Source organism: Marmota marmota, unplaced genomic scaffold (genome assembly GCF_001458135.2).
Source record: "Marmota marmota marmota unplaced genomic scaffold, marMar, whole genome shotgun sequence".
Taxonomy (NCBI): Eukaryota; Metazoa; Chordata; class Mammalia; order Rodentia; family Sciuridae; genus Marmota; species Marmota marmota.
In genome coordinates this window covers 5441574-5460072 of record NW_026000077.1, presented here as the reverse complement: position 1 = coordinate 5460072, position 18499 = coordinate 5441574, and the positions used below count along the sequence as shown (strand labels likewise).

The 18499-nt window shown below is 39.5% G+C and overlaps 1 long non-coding RNA gene across 1 annotated transcript in view; it reads right to left on the bottom strand.

Annotated features, from left to right (window-relative positions):
• The window catches only part of LOC125620181, a 100555-nt gene that overhangs the window by 76120 nt on the left and 5936 nt on the right, over nucleotides 1-18499 (bottom strand). The window contains exon 2 of the long non-coding RNA XR_007351781.1: nucleotides 3974-4187. This is a non-coding gene — a long non-coding RNA (uncharacterized LOC125620181). The remainder of the gene's footprint in view (nucleotides 1-3973; nucleotides 4188-18499) is intronic.

Sequence of the window (18499 nt, the reverse complement as noted above, 5' to 3'; positions counted from 1 at the left end):
CATAAACTTTCTGTGTATATTTCAGTGGTTGCTAAGAATAAACTTTATTTTCTCTTTTAGCAAAGTGGTATGTGGCTGCTGATGTCTAGTTGCTTATCTGCAAACTTGACCTTAGGCATGACTTCCTGGTATCTCTCAAGTTTGGGAAGAATTGGGGATACAAATGAGGACTTTTGGGGATACAGATTAAAGGCTTGGGGAAATTAGAAAGGGGAGTGTTTAGAAAACAAAAATAACATGCCAGACTGAGAGATGGTGCATGTGTGAGGTTCACACTATCGTGGATTCTGTAGAAAAGAAGTTAATGACCTAAACTTGCTATTAATCATGCTCTTTAATTACGTCCTCAAGCCCTTAAATAAGTCCCATTCTGTAGAACGACTTTCTTTGGTTCCTCTACCTAAACCCAGCAAAACAGAGATCAAAAGCCCCAATATTGCTGGGTGCAGGGGTGCATGCCTGTAATCCCAGTGACTCAGGAGGGCTGGAGAGGTAGCTTAGTGGTTAATCCCTACTGGGTTCAATCCCCAGTGCCAAAAACAACAACAACAACAAAAACAAAGCCCATATGTATATATCCTTCCTTCTACTGACGCTATCTTCCTCTTCTTTTACTTAAAAAAAAAAAAAGCAAGATTTAATTTGGTAAATGTTCATCCATATAGCAACCAATATGCTGGCAGCTTCTGTTGCAGCTAGTAGGGGCATGTGACTAAATTCCTGCCACTGAAATGTGCATGGATATGATGTGAACATTAAAGAAAGGGGCTCATGCTGCACCCTCCATTTCCTATGGTGTGGATACGGCAATAACTGCAGCTGCCACCTGTACCAAAGATAGGAGCCATTCGGGAGGCAAGAGTTGACCCAGTGCCTGTGTCTTGGGATGACATTAGGGAACAGTGCATCTGTCTGCTCTGGACCTCTAGCCTGTCTTTGGACCCTTCAGAGAGGGAGAATTAAACCTCTGTCTTATTTGAGCCACTGTCCTGTTCGGGTCTCTTTACAGGACAGTTAAGCCTGTACCCCAGCTCATATATCCAGGGTCTTCCTTTTAGTATGTTTTTAGCTTAGCTCATGACTGTCAAGACATTTACTCAATTTGTCATCATCTTTGCATAGCTGCAGCACGAGGTTTCTCCTGAGTGACTTTCCAGTTTAAGTAATTTCATGATCTCCATCTGGCAGTTATTTTAACTCCTCCCTCTTTCCTTGCTCATTCTCTCCCTCTTTCATGGTTCACAAGCTCTAAATAATTGGAGAACAACCAGAGTCAGAAGTCATGGAATTTCTTGGCCCGAGGGAGGGTGGGCTAGAGGAGAAAAGTGATGTGAATGAGGTTTTAATGTGAAAATGAAGGCCTTAATTACCTGGAACTCAGCTCATCATAGCTGCTATTAATGTGAATGCTTTTACCAAATCTTAAGAAAGAAGAAAATCATGACTAAAGAAGCTGCTTAGGTAGAGATCATTCAAAAAGAACCAGTCACTTAGATCTGTGCCAGAGTTTCAGCCCACATCCGCATGTGATGTGATGAAAATGTGTCCTAATGGCTCTGAGGCCATCTCAACATCAGAGTCCCTGCTTTGTTAAAACAGTTGCATTTTGGAGATAAAAGAAGCTTATCCCACAGAAATATTCTGCAGCTGGGGTTATAGCTCAAGGGTAATAATATTAGTGATTATCCAGCATGTGCCAGGCCCTGGGTTTGATTGCCCGCACCAAAAAACGACGACTCCATAAATGTGCAATACTACTTGTATATGGATGTTCATTGTAGTGTTTTTGCACTGGTTAAAAAAAAAAAAAAAGAAATTGGAAACAACCTAATGTCCAATATGAGTAAGATTAACTAAAGTATGGTTTATATCATTGTAAAAGGCAAAGCAGCCCCTTCATAGAAGATATGCCTGAAGGCCTGTATGCACTGACTTACAAAATTGTCCATAATGTATTGATAGTAAAAATGATTATGTTTTTGATAAAAATTAAAAACTGAGGTCTTTACACCTTCGAGTGTGAAAAAGAACTTCACCTTAAAAGGTGAAAAGCCCTTCTGTGTTCTTTGATTAAAAGAATTAATAGTGTTAAAATGTCCATATCACCCAGACAGATTTACAAATTCAATGCAATCCCCATCAAAATACCAATGGCATCCTTCACAGAAGTAAAAAAAAAAAAAAAAATCCCAAAATTTATATGGAAACACAAATGATCTCAAATAGCTAAAATAATCCTGAGGAAAAAGAGCGATGCTGAATGAATCACTATACCTAATTTCAAAATATATTGTGGAGCCATGGTAAATAAAACAGTGTAGCATAGGCATAAAAACAGACATTTAGACCAAATGGAATAGAATAGAGAACCCAGAAATAGACCCATGCACCTATGCCAACTGATTCTCAACAAAGTTGCCCAAAACATACATGGGAGAGCCTCTTCAACAAATAATACAGGGAAAACGGGATATCCACATGCAGAAGACTGAAACTTGACTATTATCTCTGTACAAAAATCGACTCAAAATAGATCAGATAGCTTCATGTAAAAACCTGAAGCTAGTAGAAGAAAGCATAGGGAAAACATTTCAAGATATTGGCACTGGCAATGATTTTTTTTTTTTGACAGGGCCCCCAAAGCACAAGAAATAAACACAAAAATTGGCAAATGGAATTATATCAAATTAAAGCTTCTACACTGCAAAGAAAACAATCAACAGTGAAGAAAGAGCCTACAGAATGGGAGAAAATATTTGCCAGCTCCATAAGGAACTCACAAAATTTAACAACAAAAAACCAAGTAAGCCAATTAAAAATGGGCAAATGAGCTGAGTAGACCCTTCTCAAAAAAAAGAAATACAAATCACACTATTATATATTATATAATGAACCAATACAACTTTAACAAAAAACAAAGAAGAAATACAAATGACTGATAAATGTATGAAACAAAAGTGAATGATGCTCCTTAGCCATCAGGGAACTGCAAATCCAAACTACTATGAGATTCCACCTCACCCCAGTCAGAAGGGCTATTCTTTAAAAAAAAGTATTAGAAAAGGTTATACTCCATGAATGTATAATATATCAAATACACTCTACTGTCACAAGAAAAAAAGAAAAAACAAAATGAGCCAAATGTAAAAAGTAGCAAATGCCAGGGAAGATGTGGAGGAAAAGGAACCCTTATAAACTATTGTGGAGATGTAAATTAGTATAACTGCTATGGACAGCATTATGGAGTTTCCTCAAAAAACTAAAAATGGATCTACCACATGATAGATCCAGTTATATTATATACAGTTATAATATTAATATTAATATATCCAGTTATATTATTTCTAGATATATATCCAAAAGAAATGAAGTTGGCATACTAAAGAAACACGTGAGTGTGCGTTTTTACTGCGGCATTATTCACAATAGCTATGAAATCGGCTATTCAATCAGCCTTGGTGCTCATCAGTAGATGAATGGATAAAGAAAATATACTATATATATATACAGAATAGAGTACTATTCAGCCATAAAGAAGAATGAAATCGTGTCATTTGCAGCAAAATAAATAAAACTGGAGGACATCTTGTAAAGCAAAAATATGCCAGACACAGAAAGACAAGTATGACATGTTCTTTTTCATATGTGTAAACAAAAACAAAAAGACATCCAAAAAGTATAATAGTAAGTATGCAAGTCTGGGAAAGGGTGGGAGGGCTGGGGGGCCCAGAAGAGATGAGGGTATAAGAAGGGAGAGTGGATATGATCAATGCATGCCATATGGAAAATCACAACCCCATTAACATGTATTAGTAGTAATAAAAAAGCCAATTACTGTAAATGAGGGAAATATGAATAAACTGTAGTTTAGTTGAGAGTATCATTACCAATATTAATTTCAATATTAATCACTACCATATACCTATAAAAATAGTCTCGAAAGAGATTCATGGGATTATTATATAATGATTACCTGTGATGAGCAGAATTAGGAAAGGTAGTGTTTTGGTCAGCTTTTTCATTGCTTTGACTAAAGGATCCGACCAGAGCAACTGCAAGGAGGAAAAGTTTATTTGCGGGCTCACGGTTTCAGAGGTTTTAGTCCACAGAAGTCTGGCTCCATTCCTCAGGGCTCCAGGTGAGGCTGGAAGAGTGTGGCAGAGGGAAGCAGCTCACATCATGGTGATCTGAAAGCAGAGAGACAGCAGCTCCAGATACAAAATATATACCCAATGCTTTTATATGTTGGATGTTTGTAAATTGCTTTTAATTTCATAGGAGCTCCCAATACAAGGTTGCCTTGAGTCACAGAGAAGACTTTGAACTTGAACTTTGGGCAATCTCGGAATTGAGGAGATTATGGCGACTCTTGGGAGTGGACTAAATGTATTTTGCCTTGTCAGATGAGTGTGAGCTTTTGGGGACCAGGGGTGAAATGTTATGGTTTGGATATGAGGTATCCCCCAAAAGCTCACGTGTGAGATAATGCAAAAAGTTTCAGAGGGGAAATAATTAGATTGTGAGTCTTAACCCAATCAGTAAATTAATCCCTGATAGGATTAACCGGGTGTTAACTAGAGGCAGGTGGATGTGGCTGGAAGAAGTGGTTAATTGGGAGCATGGCTAGGGGTCTATATTTTGTATCTGGAGCTGGAGTCTCTCTCTCTCTCTGCTTCCTGATTACCATGATGTGAGCTGCTTTCCTCTGCCACCCTCTCTTGCCATGATGTTTAGCCACATCACCAGCTTCCCCCCACAAGAATGGAGCTGACCTTCTCTGGACTAACACCTCTGAAACTGTGAGCCCTCAAATAAACTTTTCCTCTCCTACAGTTGTGCTGGTCAGATCCTTCAGTCCCAGCAGTGAAAAAGCTGACTAAAACATGTGGTGTCGATTTTGATTTTTTTTCTAAGCACATATTATAATAACATGAAAATACTTTTGTTAAAACATTAAATGAACACAGATGTAAGACTGCATATATGTGATAATATATATATCATCTATCTATCTATCTATCTATCTATCTATCTATCTATCTATATTATGATCACAACTTTTGGTTACTTCCATTCTCTCCAACCCTCCACAGCAAAAATCATCTATGCACAGAAAAATTGCCAGAAATTTAGAAGGATTTTTTTCCTCCTTTCTATTTTTCCATATTTCCCAGTTTTTCTGAGGGTATATTTATATGTGTATAGACACAAGACATGCACATTCTTTCATAATGGAAAAATATTTTTTTAAAAAACAAAATAGCATACTTATCTCCTTTCAATCTGTTTTTCACTCTCGAAATTTAAGAAATCCTACATGATTCTACATTACTTGAATTTTGGGGGGGGGTTTCACTGTGGTTTATTATTCATACATGCACATGACATTATTTGATCAATTTCTTATTTTAATTTGCACTTCTTGTACTGCAAACATTTTTTAAACTTATATATAACAGTGGAATGCATTACAATTCTTATTACCCATATAGAGCACAATTTTTCATATCTCTGGTTGTATACAAAGTATATTCACACCAATTCACGTCTTCATACATGTACTTTGGATAATAATGTTCATCACATTCCACCATCATTTCTAACCCCATGCCCCCTCCCTTCCCCTCCCACCCCTCTTCCCTATCTAAAGTTCATCTATTCCTCCCATGCTCTCCCTCCCTACCCCACTATGAATTAGCCTCCTTATATCAGAGAAAACATTCAGCATTTGGTTTCTGGGGATTGGCTAACTTCACTTAGCATTCTCTTCTCCAACTCCATCCATTTACCTGCAAATGCCATAATTTAATTCTCTTTTATTGCTGAGTAATATTCCGTTGTGTATATATGCCACATTTTTTTTATCCATTCATCTATTGAAGGACATCTAGGTTGATTCTACAGTTTATCTATTTACAATAGCCTCAAAAAATAAAATAAAATACTTGGGAATCAACTTAATGAAAGAGGTAAAAGATCTTTATAATGAAGATTACAAAACCCTAAAGAAAGAAGTCAAAGAAGACCTTAGAAGATAGAAAGATCTACCTTGTTGTTGGATAGGCAGAATTAATACTTGAATTTTTAAATTGTGGTAGGAATTCACAATGAGGCAGGGTCACACCTACTTCTAGCCCTGCCATGCAAATACAGGAGGTGATCAATAATACTAACAGCAGTAACAGTTATTTAACACCCACCATGTGCTAGGCACTATCCTGCCGTCTCTATATGTTAATTTACCTAATTTGCATATATATGCCATAAGTACTATTATTGTCTCCATTTTACAGATGAGGAAACAGAATCACAGAGAGAATAAGCAATGTGCCCAGGGTGACTAAGTGACGGAGCTGGGATGGTATCCAGGCAGCTTGGCTCCCACACTGCACTTAGCCACTTTACTGTTATGTTGATTAATTGATGGGATGAACAAATGAATAAATGTAGGCTGAAGGAGGAAAAACGAGTTTTCTGGCTAAGTCTCCAATAAGTAGAAGAATCAATAAACCAGTAAAGCTCATTCCCAGAGCATTCTGCTTAATCAAGGTTTTACAATTTATCTTTCATTGGGCTGTTTACACTCAGAGCCTTCCAAATGCTGAAGAGACACTGATGTTAACAACTGTTGATGAGTGTGACTAGGAAAAGCTGAACATTTTAATTTAAAGCAAGCGAAATAATTAATTGCCAGCAAATTAAAAAGGCTTCATCTGCCATTTCTCTGCCTCTTCTGTCTTCTGCCTTCCACCCAGAACAATAACAAGGGCATGGTGAGCTCAACCATGACCCGCTGCCTTGGCCTTTCTGAGCCGCCTGGTTTTGCAGCTTGTGAAATAATCTTCAGTGTGCTTATGCTTGGGAACTTGGAAACATAGGAAAGAATTCTGTAGTCCAGAAACATCTCTGACTTAAGAGACCGATGGACTCTTCCCCCAGGGGAAAAAAGCCTCCCAGGATGCTAAACTTCATTGTGTTTGTGTCCTCTGCATCTGGCAAAGTGCTTGGCACACAGCAGGAACTTTATGTGGGACGGGCTATCCTATCAGGTTAGTTGATTTTTTTTTGAGGGGGAGGGGGAGTGAGGGAGTGCTGGAGATTAAACCCAGGGTCTTGTGTTTGCTAAGCACCTACTGTACCGTTTGGCTACCTCCCAGCCCTTAGACATTTTTATGGTATAGAGGAAGTTCTATGGAAAATAATTATTCTATAATTAAAATAATGTTTTCTAAGTCAAAAACTTGCATTCACTCAGCAAATGGATTCTAAGCACCTACCCCATGCAAAGCACTGTGGGAGTTTCAGGTGAATTCAAATAATTCCAGTCTTCAAGGTGCTTAGAGTGGAGGGTTGGAATAGGCCCCCAAATGGCTGTAGTTAGGCTCCCTCACGGAGGTTTCTGGCGAGCTATGTTATGTTTTTAGTGTGTAACCAGGGCTGGGAACCCACTACGTTGTGGTTAGTCGAGGCCAGAAACACTGTGATTCAGCGTATATATTCAAGTTAATGTTTACGAAACATTAACTTGTGAGCATGCGCCCCCTTATGTAACCTGTTGGCATTGTGCCTTCTTTGTTTGGCCTGCATATAAAAAAGGCCTATGGGAATGGACTGAGGGGGCTAAAATGGAACTGGCTGGGGGCTGCAGCTGAAGCTGGGGGCTGGCTAATGGCTGTGGCCACCACTGAATAAAGTGTGCCCATTGTCCTAACTGCGTCTTGCATCTTCTTCCACCTGCAGAGGGTCAGAGCCCCCATGCAACATAAAGTCTGAGAGATATAGACACACATATGTGACTTTTTCAACACTGTGACTTTAGAATAAGAATTTTAAAACTTTGAAGTGAGGGAAATAAGTAGTGTGCTCCCTCTCTTTCTAAGTATAAATAAGGAGCCATTTTGTGAGCATGTAAAGTTTGTATACATGCCTAAATTGCATGTTTGTGGTACACGGTCATAAATCACTTCCCTGGTGCAAGGGAAAGTGGTTTCCCGGCAGTGGAGGTTGGTTTCTCCATGCACAGTTGAGCTCCAGGTAGAACTGCAACTCAGCGCCTCTCTGAGTAGTAAGAAGGAAATTCCAAAGGAAAAGGATACGTTGGCATGTTGGATGGGACAAATTGGGGGAAGAGAGAAGGAGAAGAATGCTTAAATTAACAGCAGTGCTGGTTGCCTGATCTTTGGTGGACTTAACAGAAAGGGCATTGAGTGTTAAATAACCGAGAAATAGCACTAGTAGAGTTAGAAAGGAACCTGGATAAAATTTGGAGCACTGACACTCGAATATTTTTCAGAGTGCAGCTGCACAAGCAATAGAGATATCACCATTCCCAGTTTGTTTCCAATCAGAATCATTGTATATTTTTCATGAGTCTTTGTGTCTTCGGGGAGACTGCATTATGTATTTGGGAGAAGAGCAGGCATTGGTGATAGACTTAGCTATGTTACCTTGGACAAGAAAATGTTATATAGAAAGAAATATATTCAAAGGGTTGGTGTTCAGGTGAAATGAAATGATACATGTTAAACACACAGTACATCCTAACTATTCAACAACTGCAAGCTATTAACAGCAACAGTTATAACAGGAAGTAATGCATGCAGAACCTCATGCAGAATCTCATTTACAGAGTCTTTTCACATGCATGCTTCCAGGGGTGCTGTGATTAAAGGTCAAACCTCCAGGTTCATACAGATCTGGGTTCAAATACTGGCTCCTTTGTCATTAACTTTGTAAACATGGGCAAGTTGATTAACCTTTAAGGTTTGGTTTCTTCATCTGTAAAATGAGATAACAGTACATAAGGTGTCTAAGGTACCTGTGAAAATTAAATAGTGTAAGTTTTTTCCTATACACTAAGTACTTCACAAAAGTGAGCAATTATTCATCATCCCATTTGTCCTCCTAAGAGCTCTTTTCTGAGAAACCTAAGACCCAGAGCTGTAAGCCTTCCAGAGCAGGACTGAGATCAAGCTCCAGCTCATGTGGAACACCTGGCTGAGAATGTTTTCCAGTGGTGATGTAAGGCAGGTGCTAAATGAAAATGAGTTGGAGGCATCCAGAAAATATATTCTATACCTGAGCTGGAACAAAGATTTTAGCCCCAGAGGACTTCAAGCCAACAAACCCCTCCCACTGGAGGAAGGACCCCATTTGAATCTGGTAGTGACAAAAGAGATTTCTTCACTTCCTGAATAGGGAATTCTTTTCTTGTCTTCTCTGTGGCTGTCAGGAATTGAAGTGGGGTAGGAGGTCATGATGTGTTCTTGATGTGCCTAGAGGTTGGTTGTACTGGGTGTGCCTTAAATTAAAGAGAGTGTGCCTTATGAAGAGTACAAAAACAGTCATGGGGTGGGGCCAGCTCAGCATGGGGTGGGGCCAGCTCAGCCTTGGGTAGGCCCTCCTGATTCTTCAGGATGATGCATAACTCAGCTCTGAGATCTCTTGCTGAATCAGAGATTTTTCTCTTTGAAGGTACATGTAACAACTGCAGTAAAAGACCTAAGGGGACTGAATTCTGTTTCTGTCTACCCGGCCTCTGTCCCCTCTGTTCATTTTCTCTTTTCCCCTCTATATTTACCTCCCCAATCTCACTTGCTCAGATCCTACATTCTTCCTTTATATGGATGCCTACTCGCTCACTCGATTTTGACTTTTATGATGCTTGATCCTCTGCATAGGTCTTGCATTTGTCTAGATGAGTGTCCATACTTGTCCGTGTAGAGGGTTCTCCCTGTGTGCATATGAAGGTGTAACCTAGCAATGTAGCTATCAGGAACTTAAACCACAACCATGAAACTAAATCCTAAAGAAAATAGGCTGCTTTGCTGAGCAAAGGTAAATCTAAGAGTCAAACTTTCCTTGAACCAAAGTTTAGAAGAAGATGGCTTAATTCCATTGAAGACAAACAATGGATTTTTTAAAAAAAGTAATTTAGTATATAAGGGAGATGATAATTTACATAATTCAAAATTAAGTGAAGATTTATACATATGTCTGTTCTTCACCCTTGTCGTCCTTGTGTTCAATTCTGGTTCACCTTCCTAAACCAGTAACCATGTAAATATCTCCCTTGAATGCTTCCAGAAATTTAAGAAATATTTACTACACAAGTAAATACAAACTTACAATTCAGTCACTTCCTTAATACCCAAATAATCAATATTATTCTTTTTTACTTTTTGTTTATTTCATAATCCATCTTGGAAATCTTTCAATATCAATTCATAAGAAGGCCCCTCATTCTCTTTACAGTTACATAATATCCCATTATACAAATGTACCATAATCTATTTAACTAATCCCCCATTGATGGACATTTAGGTTGTTGCCAATTACCTAGTATAGTGACAGTGTTGCAGTGAATAGCCAGTTTTGATGCTTACATTTCCCATCTGTATGTGACACCAAGGACACCCACAACAGCAGTATAGGACAGTGCACATCTCCTCCTTTCTTGCTGTTCAGCATGCATTATTGCACCTATAATTTTATTAATTTGATAGCAAAAATGATACCTCGTCATAGTTTGAATTTGTGTTTATCTTAATAAGAATGAGGCTGATTGACTATTCATAGCTTTAAAAGGCGTTTATGTGTCTTTTTACTGTGAACTCTTTGCATTCTTTGCCAAATTTTCTTCTGGATAAGTGATCTCTTTCTTATTGACCTGTGGGAACTCTTAAAATATAAAGGACATTAAACCTTGTCTGTGAAATGAGTTGCATATAATTTGTGCCTAATTTACCATTTGTCTTTTGTCTTTGCTAAAATTGTTTCTGCCAAGTGGAGATTTTTATGGAACTTAATTTTAAAATCTCTTCTCTTCTGCCTTCTAGATTTTGTATCATAGTTAGAAAGGTCTTCCCCACCCTGAATTTATGCAGGAACTTTCCTTTGAGTGCTTACTTTTTACATTGAATATTTGATTCTTTTGGAATGGATCCTGGTATATAATGCATGAGGGAATGGATCCAATGTTTTTTTTTTTTTTTTTTAATGGACCCACAGTTGTTCCAGCGCTATTTATTGAAGAGTCTATCATTTTCCCCACTGATTTGAGAAGGCAACTCTATCATTTGCCAAATTCCTGTATATATTTGAATATACTTCTGAATTTTATATTCTGTTTTATTGATCTGTCAACAACAGAAAATTTAAAACTGTATAAATCACTGAGATATCAGCCAAAACAGAAATATAGAAAGAGCAGAGGAATTTGTGAAATAAAAATGATACCGAACTCACCACCTTCTATAAGAATACTTTCTTTTCACAAATTCACTGCAAGCCTGAGAAATGGGGCCTGAGGGGGTGAATGTGATGTGCCTGTGTGACCCAAAGGCTGAGATCAAACATATCCAGAAGATTCTTGTGACTGCACCAGGAGCTTCAAGTGCTCCTGCCCACCCAGTCATAGATCTGCAACAGGGGTGAATATCTGACCCCAGCCAGAGCCCTTTGGAGCCTTTCATAGGAATTTCTGAACTTGTCATCAAAAGAGAATCAGACAGTTTTTTGGTGAAGGTGACCATAAAATGTAAACCCTGGGACTTCCATGGGACAGGCAGACTTCTGAGAAGATAGCCAAGAAGTGGTGAAAGAATAAAACGGACACAGGGAAATTCAGAGATGATAAAATACTACTCAGCAATTAAAAAAAAGGAGTGAATTGTAGATTCATACAATGGATTCATACTGCATGAATCCTTCTGAGTGAAAGAAGACAGACAAACAGAAGTACATACGAGATTCTCTATAACTCTTGAGAGTGCAAACTAATTTACAGTTCCAGAAATCAGATCCGTCACTCCTGAGAAGGGTGAAGAGGAGAGGAGAGGCAGAGTAGGGCAAGAGAGGAATTATCAAGAGGCAAAGGAAGAAGCTGGGGGTTATGGGTGTGTCTGGTAATCTTGAAGGCAGTGATGATTTCATAGGCGTGGACTTTCAAAACTTATCCAGTTATGCACCTTAAATCCCAGGGTCTTGAGCATGCTAGGCAGGCACTCTACCACCGAGCTACATCCTCAATACAGGATGTTCTTCAAAAAGCAAGGACTTGGGGAAGGAGAAGCTAACACAGAAAGAAGCATATGTGGATGGTGTGAGTGGAGAAGGGAGGACGGTCAAGAGAAAGAGTGAATTTAGACTGAATTTGGGGTTTAGTTCTAGAAGCCTCGCTGCATCTCCAGTTTGGTTTCTTAATCCAAACATGGATTTTTTTTTTTTAATTTTTTAGTTGTTGATGGACCTTTATTTTATTTATTTGTATGTGGTGCTGAGAATCGAACCCAGTGCCTCACGCATGCTAGGCAAGCGTGCTACCTCTGAGCCACAACCCCAGCCCCAAACATGGATTTTAAGAGGAATATGCTTATTGCTTTGTCCATACTGAGTTTCTGGCCTTTGATGACCGAATAATAGGACCATACCCGTACCTTCTCAAGAAAGACTCCCAGGAGTCTATTTGGTACCCCTTCTTCCTTACCGCTGATACCAGTTTTTCACCAAGTACAACCAACTCTACTTCCTACACTTTGAGAGAACATTTGTTCTTTTCCATCCTGATCTGCTGAGTTCAATCTTCCTGTACTAGACTCTTCCTTCCTTCCTTCCTTCCTTCCTTCCTTCCTTCCTTCCTTCCTTCCTTCCTTCCTTTCTTTCTCTTTCTCTCGTACTGGTTATTGAACCCAGAGACATTTTACCACTGAGCTACACTCTCCAGTCCTTTTTATTTATTTATTTTTTATTTTGAGGCCACATCTCAGTAAGATGCTGAAGCTGGCCTTGAACTTGCTATCCTCCTGCCTCTCTGGGATCGCAGGTGTGCACCACTGCAGTTTGTTCCACGTGGGCTCTTTTGATGCCTCCCAACTGAGCTTACCTCTGTCTTCTTTCCTCCATGTGGTTTCCAAAGTTACAGATTTAAAGCATAGAATTGATTCTTTCATTCCCCTTCAATTGTGTCAACGACCAGTGACCACTTCACATGGTGCTCACTGAACCCGCCACCTGCAGTGGCCGCATCATCCCTCTCCAGAGCAGCTCCATTAGACCTCAGACCTCAGCAAGCTTCTGACTCCAGCCACAACAGATGGAGTTGCCCGGGAGTGTTCTTAATCTTAGTTGTCCACATAACAAACTTCTCACATTATTGAAGGCCCAACTCAAATGTTGCCTATTTATAGCTCTATTTGACTCTCAGCTCAGTGAATTGTTTCTTCCTCTTGTTCCCACAGCTCTTATCGTCTCCCTTGCAGTGATTGGATGAGTCTTTCTTTCATGCAAGATGACAAACTTCCAAAGAGCAGAAAGTGTGTCTCATTCATCTTTATATCCCTAGAAAACAAGGTACTTCACAAAATGTAGCAGGTGCTTAATTAATGCTTGTTTAATTGATTTAAGCAGAGGAAACTGAAATAAATAGTTTTGAAACTTTAGAAATACCCCTTAGTGCAATTCTTTTTCTTTTTAAGACTTTTCTTCATAATACCTTTTTTCCTATTTATTTATTGTTATGTGGTGCTGAGGATCAAATCCAGGGCCTCCCACAGCGCTAGGCAAGCACAAACCCTGAGCTACAGCCCCAGCCTTGAACAATTCTTTTTAAAAACAAAATGTTACTAGGAATCTTATTTTTAAATATGTTTTTTTAATGTCAGGTTTATGTATTTATTTATTTTTATGTGGTGCTGAGGATTGAACCCAGGGCCGCACATGTGCAAGGCGAGCGCTCTACTGCTGAGCCTCAACCCCAGGCCACTAAGGAATCTTGATACATTTTCGGACAAAGGTGGAACTGATCTGGTGGATGAGCAAATTTGACCTCTGACTATTTTATTATTCTGGTTTTCAACAGTTTTATTTCTGTCTGCATCTATGTGAAAAAAGAGATTTGCTTTTCTTCTCCACTACCTTATGAGGACTCTACTTGCCTACTTCTAGTCAGAAGCATCTGTAAACTGTCATGTATTTTAGAATAACCCTAAATAACAAGTCTCCTGTGTCACCAGCTGCCCCAGGTCACAGCTTTCCTGTGTCATAAGAAATTCCCTCCCTGATACGTGAAAGTTTATGAACAAAGAAATTTCTAACTACAGAGAGAAACTGTTCTAATAAAATAAGCCTCTGACTGCTCAGTTTCTAAGTTAGTGTCCAAAAAAGTTAGATGCAAGAATAAATATGTCTCCAAAGTACCAAGGAGTCTAGGAGTTAAGCCACTGCTGGTGGATGCTACTTCCTCTCCTTCTTCCTGCTTGAAGAGTCTCATTTAAAATTTTGAATCTGTGGTCTTGTATTTCCAGATTGCCACTTTATAGAATTGTTTCTGACATTGTTTTTGGCCTTGCTTTATCCAAAGAAGCACCATATTTGAATTCTTCCTGTAGTTTTATAAACAAAGCTGGCTCAATATAGAACTCAATGGGCTGCACAGAGAACCCCTAGGAAGCATTTAGAACATTTGTGGCACATAGAATTTATGACAAAAATAAAAGGGAAGCAGTTTCATTGTGTTTGTAGGAAAAACGAGGGCATTGGACCAGATGATCTCCAAGGGCTTTTCCAACCCTGAAAGTTTATGGTTTCTGGGCCGATGAGAACAATTTCAGGTGAATTGTGGGAGAAATAAATTGTTTTTTTGAATAGAATATCATGGCAAAAAATCTTGGGAAGAAAATTTCAAAAATTATCTTCGGTGCTTTATTATAGGCAGTTTCATTCTGTATTCCTTTTCTTGCTGTCTAAGAAAATTCCACTTGTGTAGGGATTCAGATGTAATTCAGCAAATGATATATCTGCATGTGAGCTCTTCCATACCCTCAGGACAGAGGCCACAAGACCAGAAGCCATTTGGCATAGTCAATAGAACTCAGTGAGAAATCCAAAAAAATGTTTTCCAGCTACTAAGTATGTCCAGAAAGCAGTATTTCAAAAGTTCATCTGTTGGTAGAAACTCAAAATATTTTTGTTTAAACCAACAAAGCTACATGGTTTGTTTATAAGGCCAGATTTCAGAAGCCTGTTTTAACCCTAAATAGAAAAGGATCATTAAAAATTTTATATATTTAGCCTCATTTATAGCATCATTTTCTTGGGAAAAGAAACCCATTTCTCATTCCCAGTGGTGACATCATGACCTGTCTCCCTGATTCCAGCAATAGAAACAGACCTGCTATGTTGGGGAAGTTTGTGGGCAGAGGTCAAGGTGATGGTCACAGTCACACAGTTCATCCAAACTTTACATCTGCCTAAAAGAAGGCAAAACTTTCAGGCAAGAAAATTTACCTTGAAGGATGGAGTTCTGAGTAGGAACTCTCCCCATTTCTGCTTAAAATATGCTAAAAATTAAGTATTCACCAAAAGCTGTTTGTCATTGCATTCATTTATAATCCTATTTTGTGACCATGATTGAGGACTCAGAGGTTTTTTTGGTTCTTTATTATAATTAGTAATGATTTTTTTTGTTCCTTGATTATAATAAATTTGTTTTTGAAATCCACTAAGATATCTAAATTGATTATTATCACAAATGGCTGTCAGTGCATTTCTTTTAGCAGAAACGAATGAACTAAATTTTTTTTGAATTAATATCTTGTGAGGTTCTTTTTTTAACTACTGGAAGAGAAAAAACAGAATGATAAAGTGCATTTTGAACCAAACATGAACTCAGTCATTCATTCCACAAACATTTATTGAATACCAACCATTGGGCTAAGTGCTTTGAAGTATATAATGATGAATAAATCACATTTCCTGTACTCATGGAACTTCGAATTTGAGGAAATAAGACAGATAAGTATAAATAACTCTGCTAACGGTAAAATGAATAAATGCCTTAAGAGATGACAGAGTTCTTTGGGCATCAAAGGAGAAAGGGCCACGCTCAGCTGAGACAAGAGAAGTTTCCAGACAAATTGGCACACAGACTGGTATCTGTGCAGGGGCCAGATCTAAAAAATGATGCAAGGGTATCCCAGAGGGAAGGGAATGGAAAACCATTGCTGGCTTCAGAAAGGAGCTATTGGGGGTGACATGGATTAGCTGTGCCATTTTAGTAGCAGAAAGACACTAATTCAGTGGCTACTATACAAATGAAGTCTTCTGCCTTAGCGACGAGACTGCAAGTATGAGCAGAGCACACAAATTGGGGAGATGCTAAGGAAGCAGAATCTACACACCTTGGTGATCCTTTGGGAATAAGGGGTGGAAACACAGTGATCAGTCATCTCGGTCACATGAATTATTAAAACCAAGAAGAGTGGTTCTTCAGCTTACCAACCTCAAGGATTACGCGGAGATCTTCTTTAAATACAAATTTCAGGCTCAACGTGTGGAGAGAACCCATCAGATTCAGTGTTGGGCCCAGGAATCTGTATTGTGAAGCAGCACCAGAGGATTTCAATGCAGGAGCTCCACTGCTCACATTCTGGGAAACTGCTGTGGAGTTAGCAAGAGTGTAGGTAGCGGGGAAGGGAAGGAGAATCTGCAGCCTTTACTAAGGGGCACGATGTGCTCCTCCAACAAAGGCCTCACCTTCCTGGAGCCCACATTCTGATGCAAAATAACACATAGTAGACAAATAAACACATGAATAAATAATATGGTTTAAAATAGTGTCCTTAAGAAAATAAAACAGAATAAGGATAGAGAGTGATGGGGGTGGGGTGGGGGGGTGGGGGAGATTGATCAGACACAAAGAGCCTCTCAGGAAGTGACATTTGAGCAGGAAAGGAGAAGGGCAGGGGCCCTGAGAAGATGTGGAGGGAGAGCACCACGGGCAGAGGGAGGAGATGCATGAAGATTCTGAGGAACAGCTTTGGTGTTTGGGGAATGGCTGCAGGGCCAGGGGCCAGTGGAGCTGGAGCAAGTCCAGGCATGAGAGGACAGAGAAGCAAGCAGGAACCAGGCCATGGAAGAAAGCCTTTGGGTAAGGATCTTGGAGCTTATTCTAAGATGTGTTGGGAAATTCATTAGAGGCCTGGGTAGGACTGCGACATGGTCTGACTTTCTGTTTTAAAAGGACCACTTAGCCTGCCGTGGATTGCAGAGAACAAGTGTGGAACCAGCTAGCAGGCTATTGAACTTGGTCTTGGGTAGCATGAGGACAGGTTTGAAAGAGAGAAATGACACAATTGGCTAGTGGCCTAGCCATGGAGTATGAGAGAAATTTTGAATTAAAAAAACATTTTTGTTTGTAGAAAGGACAATTAAACATTTAAAAGATAAAGATGATATAATGGGATTGAGATAGAAATTTAGGGACACAGAAAACACTGAGTCTCTAAAGGAAAAATGTCCCTGTTAAAATATTGAACAAACAATTCACTCATAAAAAAAATCATGGCCAGACAAAGGAGCCTAAGGGTCAGAAAGGGGCCAAAATGTATGATGGCACTAAACAACCCATAAATACTTCACAACTTTCCCTATACATTTTCTGGGAAGTAGCAGAACAGGAACAAGACCTCAATTGAAAGAGACCATGAAGCTTGTGAGAACAGGGGCTGACATTTGATTGGCCCATGATCATCTGGTCTGATCACCAACTGACCGCTCATCTGCCTGAGACAGAGACATTGATGTGAACTGAAACTTTCAGAACCCCTAATTGGAAACACGATCTTGTTTACTATTGCCCAATCCCAAGGGAAGACCTGTCCGGTTGAGTCATACATATTCTGTCTAATTATACACCGTTAATAAAAGACTCCACTTTAACCCCTGGAAGTGCATCTCAGTCTCAAGATAGCCCACTGTTTTAGTCAACTCTTCACTGCTGTGACTAAAAGACCTAACCGGAACAATTGCGGAGGAGGTAAAGTTTATTCCAGGGCTCACTGTTTCAGAGGCCTCAGTCCATAGACAGCCGTGAGCAGAACGTCATGGCAGAAAAGCATAGCAGAAGAAAGCAGTTCACATGGTGACCAGAAGGCAGAGAGAGACTCCACTGCCAGACACAAAATATATATACCCCAAAAACATGCCCCCAGTGCTGTGCCCTCCAGCCACACCTTACCAGCTTCAGTTACCACTGAGTTAATTCCCATCAGGGGATTAATTCACTGATTGGGTTAAGAATCTCACAACCCAATCATTTCCCCTCTGAACCTTCTTTCATTGTCTCACACGTGAGCTTTTGGGGACACCTCACATCTAAACCATAACACCCATATTCTGCTCTGAGAGTGTGTTAGAGTCTGTAAACAAGTCAAAATAACACCTGGCATTTTGCCAGGGGAATGTTAGAGTTCGTAAACAAGTCTGGATGGTGCCTGGCAAAATGCCCGAGGGAGTGGTTTGAGAAGTAACAAAAGCGAGCCATTAAGTGTGGAGATTCCTGATTGGTTGACTGCTGTATCTAGTTTATGTTAATTAGATAAGCTGTGTGGAATGTATAAATACTGCTCCTGTCCTGCAATAAACGGCTTCCACTCCTGCTGTATCAATCTACACAAGTTATTCGTCCCCCCCCCCCTGATTATTCTGCTGCAGCCGGACT